Raw genomic sequence first — 12,405 nt, forward strand, 5'->3', positions numbered from 1 at the left:
TGAAAAAATAGGCAATGTTAAGCTAAAAGGAGTTTCTGGAGTGCATCATGGGGGAGGTAGAGAGAGGAAGATACCAGGAGCAAAGAAGCCGAAGCATGAATGAAGAAGATACTAGAGAAGATCAAGGAAATAAGCTATAGCTATATCTCAAAGACAGTGAAGAGAGGGTCAGATTACTGAAATCCCAAAGGTCATTTACTCCATAGTCGGGAATAAAAAAGTCAGACTCATTCTTCAAGGAAAGAATCAGCTTTGAAAAACAGCAAGAACAGTTGTCTATTCTGTTTTACCCTGTAGATCTGATTTTTATGGTCACCCTGTTTTTTTAGTTCATATTCCAGTAAGACACAGTTTAAAGCAGCTTATGTCTCCAGCGGCACCAGCTGTCCCTAATCAATAGACTAATAGGTACCATAGTATGAAATCATGTGTAATCATATGAAAAATCATTCTCTAGTTCCAAAAATGTGCAAATCATTTCCACAGTGATAATACCATTTTATCAGTATGATTTAAAGTAGTTAATTATAAAATTATAAGAAGAAAATATAAGCAGGGTGAGCCCTCATGTATATAAGTGCTTATGTAAGATTGTGTAGATTTTTAAAAAAAATAATATTTGTTAAGCTATGCTTTTATATGTGTGTGTGGGAGGAAGTTCTATAGAAAAATAGAAGGGCATATAAAAATTCTAAGCATGTCTTTCTGATGCAAAAGGCAAAGTGGATTTCTGCCACACTTAAATTGGCATAATGAAGCAGATGGTGTTACAAGTTTCTGTTTGGTCAGTTGGGTGTTTTTTTTGTTGTGTGTTTGTTGGGGTTTTTTTAAAGTTAGGTTATACTTTAGGGTTGTGCAATGTGACATAGCAATTTGATTCCTTCTTTTTAATGATCTAAGGACAACTGAATTTGTCTTTAGCTTTATAAGAGCCAGTTTGGGATATTTCTAATAGGAGGAAATGAAAAGAAATTCAGGAGTGCTGAAGATAAATGTCTTACAGCAACATAGAGAATTCAAAATAGAAACTGCTTACCAGTTTAATTGACCTCGGTTTGTAAAGCTGGTGTGCATTGTAACTAGAACCATAGGATCGTAGAATCATAGAACGGTTTGGATTTGAAGGGACCTTAAAGATCATCTAGTTCCAATCCCCCTGCCATGGGCAGGGACACATTGACTCCATTGACTTTCAATGGAATCACCAGATTCTGATCAAACTTGCATTAATGCAAGTCATTAATACTACCATGACAGTCAAGCTCATATATTCTTTATTATCTGCTTTTAAGATGGTTTTTTTTTCCTTCTCAAATATTGCATTTAACTCTGCATACTATCTGCAGACTATCCAATGTCTATCAGGCTATCCTGTACGTTTCCCACTAATTCTGTAGTCAAACCTTTTCTACCAGCTATGCTCTTTCCTATGTGTTAACGTAACTGCCAACAGACATAAGTACCCAGTTTGGTTACATCTCTCTTTGATTATAAGCTATCTATACCATAGACAAGTAACTCTGCTTCTTCAAATAAAATCCAGTGGCTGAAGCATTTTGTCTATTGTGAAGATGACTATTTACTAGATGTGTTTACTAGACACATTTATTAGCATATGTACCAGTTCTGGTATTATTAGAAGCTGGAGAAACAGGACTGAATGATAAAGGTTACTGATGGAGAAACATACGAAAGTAGTGTATTTGTACAATAAAAATGCTAGTCCAATTCCTACCACACCTTTCTTCATTGCTTTGCCCTCCATAGATTTTAGAATGTATTTTCACCTGAAAAGCAATGTGTAGTGAAAAGCTTTAATTCTTATTCAAATACATATCTGGAAAACAAATACAATCCAGTTTATCTTTAGTAGATGTTTCTAACACTGCTGTGCAATCAGCATATAAAGATATGAGGAAATTCACAGGCTTTTTAACAATTTTGGAAGCCAATTTATATAGACATTAGGAAGTACTCTCTGCTGTAGATACACCATTATGCAGAAACGAATATAAGGTTTATGGGGTAGGAGAGAAACTAAACAAGAGGAAGCCTGATTTTGTAGTCCAGTGCCAGTGAGACTGTCTTGGGAGGGAGAAGTGCTTGTGTCTGGTATGTTCTTCCAATTTTCCTTATGAATTTTATTCAGTAACTTTTAAATGCAAATGCAAAAGAGTCCTTGAGGACTAAGAGAATTCCCGTAATGGAGAATCCAGCATGTACCATACCAAGGAGTTGTTAAAAAACATGTACAACACTGAAAGGTGTCACAAATGTTCCACTGAAGGTAGGCATAGATTAATCAGTTAGTTATGTTGTCTTTATGCTAAATAGTGAGAGCACAGGAGGTATCATATCCATGCAGAGCAGTTTCATGGAGAAAATCAGGTCACCTGTGAAAACTTAAAAGCGGTGAGTTCTAATATTTTGGTCTGGTGCAGGCTTAGAATTGACCTCTCCAAGCTTCCCCTGACAATCTATAAAGCAGCAAGATAAAGTAAAAAAGGCCCAAAAACTAAAGCACAAACCAAAACAAACAAAAAAATCCAACCCTAAAACAACAAACCAACCAAACAAAAAACCCCACACTTTTTCTTCTCAGCCAAGACATTTGTCTTCAGTGCCTGTTATGGAGTCTCTCAAATAAACAGCCAGCCAACACAGTTAACTAACCCTCCACAAATTACAGGTTTGAATGTCTGTGAAAGGAGAACAGAACAACTCATTAGGGTTTAACAACAACCCAAAACGCAGAACAAAACACCACTCCCTAGGGTTTAAAGACAACCCAAAATGCTCTATCACTCACCTGACAAGTGAGGGCTCTCAACCTCGAGGACCTGCCCAGGGCAGCATCCCGACCCAAGACACCTCAAGGAGTTTCCTTGGGCAGTGTCCTGACCCAAGGGGAGAGTCCTTAACCACAGCATGCTGCTCCAGGGGACAAGCTCAAAATGGCTCCCCCAGGGGACTCCATTTATACCCAGGCTGAATCTGACCTGTAGTCAATAGCGGCTCCCATTGGCCAAAGGCCCCAACTACTGTGAAGCTCCGAGAGCAAACGCACTCAGGAGCTGCTACACTTCAGCAGCCAAGAAGCTCTGCTTTCATTGGGCAGGTACACCTGCCACAGTGCTCCAGCTACAGGGAGTAGCTACAGAATATAATTTAAACAAATATTTATCCTGACACACGCCTACTTCTAAATCCATATGCAGTCTCTTTTTCATTATGTGGTTCTGCTGCATCACCTGTGTTCTAAATTTCTTCAGAAAAGTGAGTCAGAAGATGCATATAACCATTCTGAAATCAAAAATGAATTATCATTTGTCTTAGCTGAAAATAAGGTAAATAAAATAAAATAAATTCTCATGCAAACTACCCCTATTTCTGATTTATTATTTAATCTATTTTTCAGAAATTTGGGTTATTAGGGAGCTCTGACAAATTTTAAGTTTTTTACATTCCTTTTTACTGTGTTACAATATATAATAGATCATTTATATGCTCAAGCCAAAGATGCCATCTAAATGAGTGAACTTAGTATCACTTTCAAGTAAAAAGCATATATCCCACAGCTATAAATCTTGATAAACTGTAAGCATTATATTTTTCCCTAAATGTACCAATATCTCCCCTTTCTCATCAAATGGGGGACAGATGGGTTTTGAGGTCCATTCATCTCCCATTGTTTCTGCCACCCCTTCCTCCTCAGAGGGAGCACTCCTCATACTCTTCCCCTGCTCCAGCATAGGGTCCCTCCCACAGAAGACAGTCCTCTCAAAATTTTTCCCACATGAGTCCTCCTGATAGGCTGCAGCTCCAGCATGGGTCCATTCTGTGGGTTGCAGCTCTTCACGAACTGCCCCAGTGTGGGTCCCTTCCATGGGCTGCAGTCCTCCCAGCAACAGAATGCCCAGCACAGGCTTCTTCTGAGTCCCAGCCTTACTTGGGTGCAGTCGCCTGCTCTGGTTTGGGGTCCTCCATGGGCTGCAGGTGGGCATCTTCTCCATTGTGGACCTCCATGGGCTGCAGGGGGACAGCCTGCCCTCTCATCACGGGCTGCAGGGGAGTCTCTGCTCCATCACACCTCCCCCCCCTCCTTCTTTCTTCAACTAACCTCAGTGTTTTCATAGGTATTTCTCACACAGTTCATAGATAGATATAGACATAGATATAGATATAGATATAGATATAGATATAGATATAGATATAGATATAGATATATGGATTATACAGATATAGATATGGATATAGATATATAGATATAGATATGGATATAGATATAGATATAGATATAGATATAGATATAGATATAGATATAGATATAGATATAGATATAGATAGATAGATATGGATAGATTAGATATATACAGACACACCAGTCACTGGTACATATGAAAAAAACCTTTAAAATGTAATACTCCTAAAAAATTAATTAAAGAAGAGGCTAACAAAAGAGGAGGAGCCAAGTGATGTGATTTTGCTTCAGATGAGGTACATCAGGCCCTCCAACATCAAGCACTGTAAATGTAGCATATTGCATAATCGGTACATTCATTAGCCTTTCAGAAATTAAAATCACCAAGTATCTCTTTTGTGTTTGAGTTCAAATTCTCTCTTTATTGTATCTTTCATGTAACAATAGCTTTCTAAGCACCATTGTCTTCACAATTTCAATGGATTATGGTTCATTTGGATTCTTAACATGCAAAGAGCAGATATTGAAACTCTGATGGTATGGACTGTTGACCATGATTTAGGACCTTATTTAGTGAACTGCTTTATGCTGATCTGAAAAACTGTAGCTTGTCCCCTTTCTTGATGACAAATAATTTTACTTATTGACAGGTCACTTTAAGAGAATACATTAGACTCTCTGGGTGATTGTGCACCTTTAATTAGCACAGATTACTCCTCAGTCCTAGTCACCCAATGAATCACACTGTAGAAATGTTAATTCACTCCCAGGACTTCTTTTGGAGCAAATCTTTAGTCTGTTTTAGAATAAAACTCAGGTGTAGTTCTAGTGGCAATTAAGTGCAATGACTGCTTCCAGCTTTCAGTGTATATGCTCTGTGCAGTCTTTTAACATTATCCCAGAAAGCTTTGAACACCATCCCTGCCCTTACACTACACTGTCTGGTAAGTGGCATATACCTTCAATTTTATAGTTTAAAAATAAGAATCCTAATAAATTGCAACACAGCTGTCACAATATTCCAGACAGTTTCAATTACAAGAAAAGCACCCCAAAAAATAATAGCTAAGCCATCACACAAGGACAACAGGGCCACTGTATTTAATTCACTGGAAAACTAGATAGTGTGGGTATGGCAGCCTGCTGTCAAAGTAGCAGCTACAAATCCTTCTGCCCTATTTGCCCTGGAGGACCAGAATCATTAACCACATTTAGATGTGTAGATTTAACTGCTGTTTACAATCCATTTACTGCAGAGGAATATGTGTGTGTGGTCCTGTCACTACAGGATTTGGTGCTTTTATGATTTGGTGCTGAGATGGGGATGAGTGCTACACTTCTGTGTGTTTAACTCAGATAATGCATGTCCAGCTGTTAAGACTGTGTTTCTGAAGACCCTTGGGTAGCTTCTACGAGGATATTGACTCAAATGTTAGCATTAGGAATATGGGACAATATACAGGCTATGGGACAATATAGATACAAGATAGATAGATAGAAGATGGCTGTGAATAAGTTTATATCACACATTAGAATTAACACTAGTCAGAGAAATGAGATTCTGAAAAATCTATCTCTGTGAGAAATATGGGCTAAAAAAATATATGAAGGAAGGTTCAATGAATTTCTTTAAAAGATTATATGCCCTGGTTTTGTGCAGTAGCAAATGTCTGTACCAAATAAGATCCTTTTCAACTTATGTACAAAAGTGACTTGCATATTTTCTTTAAATATTTAACAAGAAAAGAATGTACAGAGCTGCTGGGTTACAGAATAATTTTGTAACTCATTGATTGGAACACTCTTGCACTTTGTCCTTCTCAGATTCAAAACACAGATAGAAGACCTCAAAGTTAAAATCCAATTGACTTATTCATATGAATAATTCTATTTTCAGCAGTCCCCCTGAGGATTATTACAAGAAAATAGGAACATCATTATGAACCATTTTAAAATGGAGATGATAGATGGTAGATTAAACAGAGGAGAGAGGTCAGTAGTAAAAAGTGAGAACTCAGTCATTTACATAAAAATAGTTAAAACCCTGTGTATAGAAGAAAATATGCAGAAATATTACATCAGGAATGGAAAGGAGAGGGTCACAGTTTGGAAAAGAATCCAGGGAGAGAGATGTTATGTGACTTAAAGTAGTAAAGATCTACCTCCTTGAAACGGTGAGCCCAGACCTCTTAGTTATAGAGTCAGGTTTTCTTTTGCCTGTTCTTTTTTTTGGCCCATGTATCCTAGATTACAGAGTCTTTTTCTTCATTCTGTAAAAAAAATCCTAGCTCCCACACTGAATATGATTTTTTTGGTCTCCAGCTATCTCATCCATGGTGTGATAGAGGAAAAATGGTGTTACCAGTTGGATCAGTGTGACCTTACTTGCAGAAGGGAACTACTAGAAATGGGAAGTGAGATGGTACTACAAGAGTAAGTCTTAGAATGGTTACCTTAGGTCCATTTCTTAGTCATGCAATGCTCGTAGCATAAAGATTAATGACCAAAAAACTGAGAAAAATATATTGAATAATGAAAGTACTGGAGAAATGTTTTGAAATTGGAGAGATTTTTACGTGATTGAAAAACATTGCACACCAAACAGTGCTCACAAAATACAAGATTCACTGCAAATGGAAAAAATAGTAGTGCTTGTACAGTATAAATCCATAAAGTATGTCATCCACAACACAATTATAAAATATTCAGGGAAATGTGTTTAGATAGCTAGGAGTGCCAACATTCAAATGACTAGAAAACTAGATTGAGTACAAAATAAAGGAGACCATAAAAGTAAGTGTAACAATGAAATTGCCTATGGGTAAAAGTAAATATGAGAGATAGCGAAATTTCAGAAGGGTTCTGACCCAAAAAAACAGGAAAAAAATAATCATAACTAGTGTTTTATTATTCAACAATAGCTGATACATTCAGAATATATAAAATACATTTCTACGAACTTTAAAAAAAATATTATTCCCACATAGCTGCCCTAAAACATCTTAGTGGCAAAATAGCCTTAAGAAAGTAGGGGAAATTACAGAAAAATGTATGTAAGGACAAATCATTATGTGTTGCTGTGTTTCTTCTCTATCCTGTATGTGCTTCCCAAAGGGTAAATTGTTACCATGATCTTTCATTAGTCTGCTACCATTTCTCATATCATAATTAAGCATACACTGCTTCCATCAGGTAGAATGGTTTGGGCTGTCATACTCTCCATCAAATATGTGTGACTTTCATAGGTCACATAGAAGTTCAGTAAGTCATGTATGTCTCCTGAGGGGACAATATTTCTGAAGTCAGGTTTTGAAAGCTCTCACGGAAAGAAAACAGATCTTGGAGTCCCTTCACAGACAGTCTTCATGACTATTGTTTGACCTTAAAATAAGAGTCTCTCATTAGTTAGTCCCTCAAGTCCGCAGCAGAGAGAATCACAGACCTCCTCTCTCTTCACACATCTCTCATAGACTCTATGTCTTTCACATACATTAATTCTCATTACTTTGATCCCTGTGTCCTGAGCACACAAATCCCCCCATATATTAGAGCCCACTCTCCTCCTTAATGTTATTTCAGATAAGCAGGATTTGCCTTTGGTACTGCTACATAAAATGTTGAAAGAATAAATGTTACATCACTGGATTGAGGAACTGTGCTACCTTTAACACATCTTCTGGTTCTATACATTTAGGGATCATGATTTCTGTGAAACCAGTAAAAGCATAAAGGAAAGCTTTCCCTTTCCTTCTCTTCCCAGAAAACAATATAAGGGCTGGTAACATTTTATCTAATTCTTGAACTTTCCCAAACTTCTACCTTTAAGGTTTCCCACTGTTCTACTGCATTAAGATATAACAACTTTTATAGCTTGGCTCCCAGCTACATTGGCACTGACACTGTGGAGAGTGCACTTCACAGACTTGTCTTCAAGTGAAGATCTTTTTAACTCAGTTTGAATCCCATACTGATAAAAGACATCTATAAAATAGCCTTTTATTCATAAGCAGGAAATAAAATTTTCCCTCTGAATATGAAAACTCTTTGGTTTCTCCTCGTATATTTGTAATACAAAGACAGATAACTCTCAGTATTAAGGACATTTTTAAAAGCTCCAATAAGAGCAAGTCTCCATGTTATCCAGCTATGTGAGGGAGACACTCAAGCAGAGAATTATTATCTTGTAGAAATTCTAGCCTGATTACTGCAATCTGTAAATGGATTTAATGTTTCATTGTTTCAAAAGGTGGGATGAAACTTTAATCGGGGCTTGTTAATTGTAGTATGTTTACTATATCCAGGATCTGAGATCCCAAACAAACCAAAAATCTTCCTTGTCAGCTCCTTACTAGACAGCACTAGCCTCCTTGCAAGTGCTTGAAAATTGCATCTAAACAGAGCATCATGGTTTAACCCCAGCCAGCAACCAAGCCCCACACAGCCACTCACTCACTCTGCCCATGGTTGGATGGGAGAGAGAATAAGAAGAGTAAAAGTGAGAAAACTCATGAGTTGAGATAAAGACAGTTTGATAGGCAAAGAAAGACATTCATGCACAAGCAAAATAAGGGATTCATTCACCACTTCCCATCAGCAGGCAGGTCTTAAGCCATCTCCAGGAAAGCAGGGCTCCATCATGCATAATGGTTACTTGTGAAGACAAATGTCATAATACCAAACATTCCCCCTTCCTTCTTCTTCCCCAGCTTTTATTGCTGAGCATGATGTCATATGGTGTGGGATATTCCTTCGGTCACTTGAGGTCAGCTGTCCCGGCTATGTCCCCTCCCAACTTCTAGTGCACCCCTAGTGTACTCACTGGTGGAGTGGTGTGAGAAGCAGAAAAGGCCTTGGCTCTGTGTAAGCACTGCTTAGCAGTTACTAAAACTTCCCTGAATTATCAACACTGTTTTCAACTCAAAACCAAAACATAGACCCATACTATGAAAAAAATTTACTCTATCCCAGACAAAAACAGCACACATTAAAAATCTGATAAAATAACATGGCTGTTAACATAAACATATCACAGGAAAGGACTTTGTAAGAAAACAAGGTAAAATTACTTCTGTGATCACATTTTTTTCTTATTAATAGAACAGAAGACAGAAAATCTTTGGTAGTATCTGCCAGTTTCACTGATGCCAGTTTTCTGGAGAATCATGCTGCACAAATTGCTTAGCAGACATTTATCCCATTAAGTGCTGGAGCCCTAAATGATCCATACTGCATAACATAAAAGATGGATTTTATTACACACCTCATGGAGCTTCAGAAAAACATGACTGAACAGAAGAAGAGTACCCTATGTCTTTGCAGTTTTTCATGGTCATGCCAAGATGTGTTTAAACTTGTCCTTGTTTATTGGCTCAGGTATCAAGTACTGGATGCCTAAATCCTTTATTTAAGTTTGTCCATTAGTGTTGCTGCAGTTCTTAATTCTCTCTCCCATGAAAATTTCTGGCAGATTTGTCAGAATGCTGTCCCTTAACATTCCCAAAGAAACAACACCTGGGATCTATGGAGAATCTTGGTTCCTTAAAATAATTTCACCTGCAAGATCAAAACTCATTTTCCTCTGGGAACCTCTTTGGAAGACCTACTGCTGAAAACCTAAGCTTGTGTACAATAACTTTGAGTAATGGGCATCATTAGGGGAACTGAGGTAAGTCTGTTTGCCAACAAAGCTGTCTGTACCTATACTTCTCTAGTTTCATCATCAGATGAACTGTAGAGTAGAAATGGATTTTGTGAGTTTCCATTTCCCTTTCTGGTCTTCTGGCTTTACATACACACTTTCAAAATAAATGCTAAGCATTATGTATTGACAGTGTTAGATGACTGAATCTCCAAATTAGTCTGTCTTGTAGAAAGACTAGGCAAGCAATTTCTAAAGTATTTAAGGAGAAAAGTTTCTAGCCTATTGGCAGATATGCTGTCCCTAAATCAAGCAGCACCTGCAATCAGTTCACACATAAATTATAAAAAGAGTCATACACAGTTGAAACAAGTTGAAAGATAAAGCTAAATGAAATGAAAAACAGATGCTGAGACAACTAGTCTCCTAGGTACATCTCGGAAGAGAACACACCCAGAAGTGGCTATTTTTGTTTTTAAAAAAAGTTCTTTTTTCAATGCAGGACCTGTTAAAGGCAGACAAAAGTGATCTGAAGAAAAGCCATGTGCTAAAGAATATTGAATAGATGGTTCAGAGGACTTGGATCTGATGCTAAACATGGTCAAAAGGCTATAGATAAAAGTTGTGTAAGAATATCTTCTATTATTATATCATCTATTGCTTATTTTTGTGATGAATGATGTATTTTATGTTTACTTCAAATCTTGAAAGAGTTTAACTTTAGACTGAGGGTAGTTTTGAAAGTAGCATTGTACAGAAGGGATTTCCGATGTCTACAGTGATCCAGGGAGCTATGGGCAGTTGAGACACAGGTCATTTTTATATGAAGTGAATAGAGATTGTGTGCAATGAAACATGTAAGCAAGGCCAGGAAGAAGAAATAGTCTTGCATTTATGTTTAAGAATGAATTGGTCTGGTGTTCTTTTGACCCAAACCAGCAACCTCTTTATTTAGATTGGAAGGTTCTGATCAGGAAAAATGTGGATGCCATCTTTATAAGTATGTGGCTACATGCCCAGACAAAATGATACATAATTTGAGCAACATGTTTCATGACAAAAGACCTCCTGAGGAAGTGAGCAAAGTTACATATTTAGGGTCAAATCCCACCCCAGACACTGTAAGCCATTCTGGCAATGCAAAGCAAAAGGAAAAGATTGGTTGTAGGTGTAGATCAGTGAGTGAAGTTAGTTCTTTTCCTTCTGTGCCATTTACCCTGTTCTCCTTCTCCCCTAGGATTAGGGCCTGTACATATGCAATGCTGGACCTTGACTACAAGTCTTGAGTGCAGCACACCCAGGAGTGCCCAGAGCCTGAGAGGACACCAGTGTGTCAGATCCAACAGGAGAATGACTGCTTCATACATGACTAAGTGTAAAAGTAAGAGAGAAAAATTAAAAGGAAAGGAATCTTTTCATTTGCACCTGTATCCACAAAAGACCTACACGTGGCTTATTTCCTGTAACATTGGCATAAGTGGTGATTAAGGTAAATAAGAACAGAATAATCTTTCCTAGCTGCACTGAGTTTACACTTATTCTTCTCCTCAACTATCCAGGAACTCAGCCCAACGTTTTTGCTTTTTTTAAACCCCATTTTGAGTCCGTTCCCATTGCAGAGGCCTTGAGGATGGCCCATGTTGAGGTCAATTTTGCTTACAGTACATTTTAGAAAGATGACAAATGTAGAAGCCATGAGAAGACAAATTTTCTTGCAAACCCATAAGCCTGTACCTATTTAATGCTAAATCTGTACAGTTTTATGCTAATGATTTATGTTGGTGAAAACTGATCACTGCATAAGCTGTTGTCTGGGCAACGTGCATAAGTAAAAAGAAAGAATAGCTGTCCCTGAAGAAAAGTCACTGCACTTTATGATAAAGTTTCCCAGTATAGTTTTCTTCCCCTTAATCTCTAAGGTCAGAGCATAGGCCTGAATCCAAAACATGTGAGTAGTCTGTGAATTATTTGCTTATTTTCAAATGTCTGAATCTTTTTTATGCGTACTACTGGAATAGACAGCATATTCTTTTGAAGTTCAGATTTTGAGAAAGTTTGGTGACTGATATTCATGCATACTGAAAAAAAAATGTTTTGTTGTGGCTCTCTGATTAACTTTACTATGTCTCAGTGTTGCTTGAATAAAATAATTGCATTCACGCTACCTTGTTTCTGCAAGATGTCTAAATAGAAGTGCAAAGTCTCCTTCAGCCAATTGTCAATCTTTCTGTGTGGTGAGCTCTCCCTTTTGAAGCCAACTAATTCATTGCCATACTTTGATAACACATCTGAAAATGCTTCAATTTGAGATCACATTAAAAAAAAAAAAAAAAAAAGTCTTTCAAAGCACTTGGTATATCTTTCTTTCTACAGCTTTGCAACAAATAGTAGAAACAGTATAATTGCAATTGCCTGGAATAGAGAGAACATTATACCATTCCCTTTTCCCTCATTATAGAAGATTTAAAACAGGATTCATCTGCATTAAGTTGAGTATCTTAATGTTACGAGCTGGATTCAGCTTAAGACTGCAGGCTTTTAATTTTAGTCATGGGATTCAGTTTGC

The sequence above is a fragment of the Strix uralensis genome, chromosome 2 (assembly GCF_047716275.1).
Source record: "Strix uralensis isolate ZFMK-TIS-50842 chromosome 2, bStrUra1, whole genome shotgun sequence".
NCBI classification, from domain to species: domain Eukaryota; kingdom Metazoa; phylum Chordata; class Aves; order Strigiformes; family Strigidae; genus Strix; species Strix uralensis.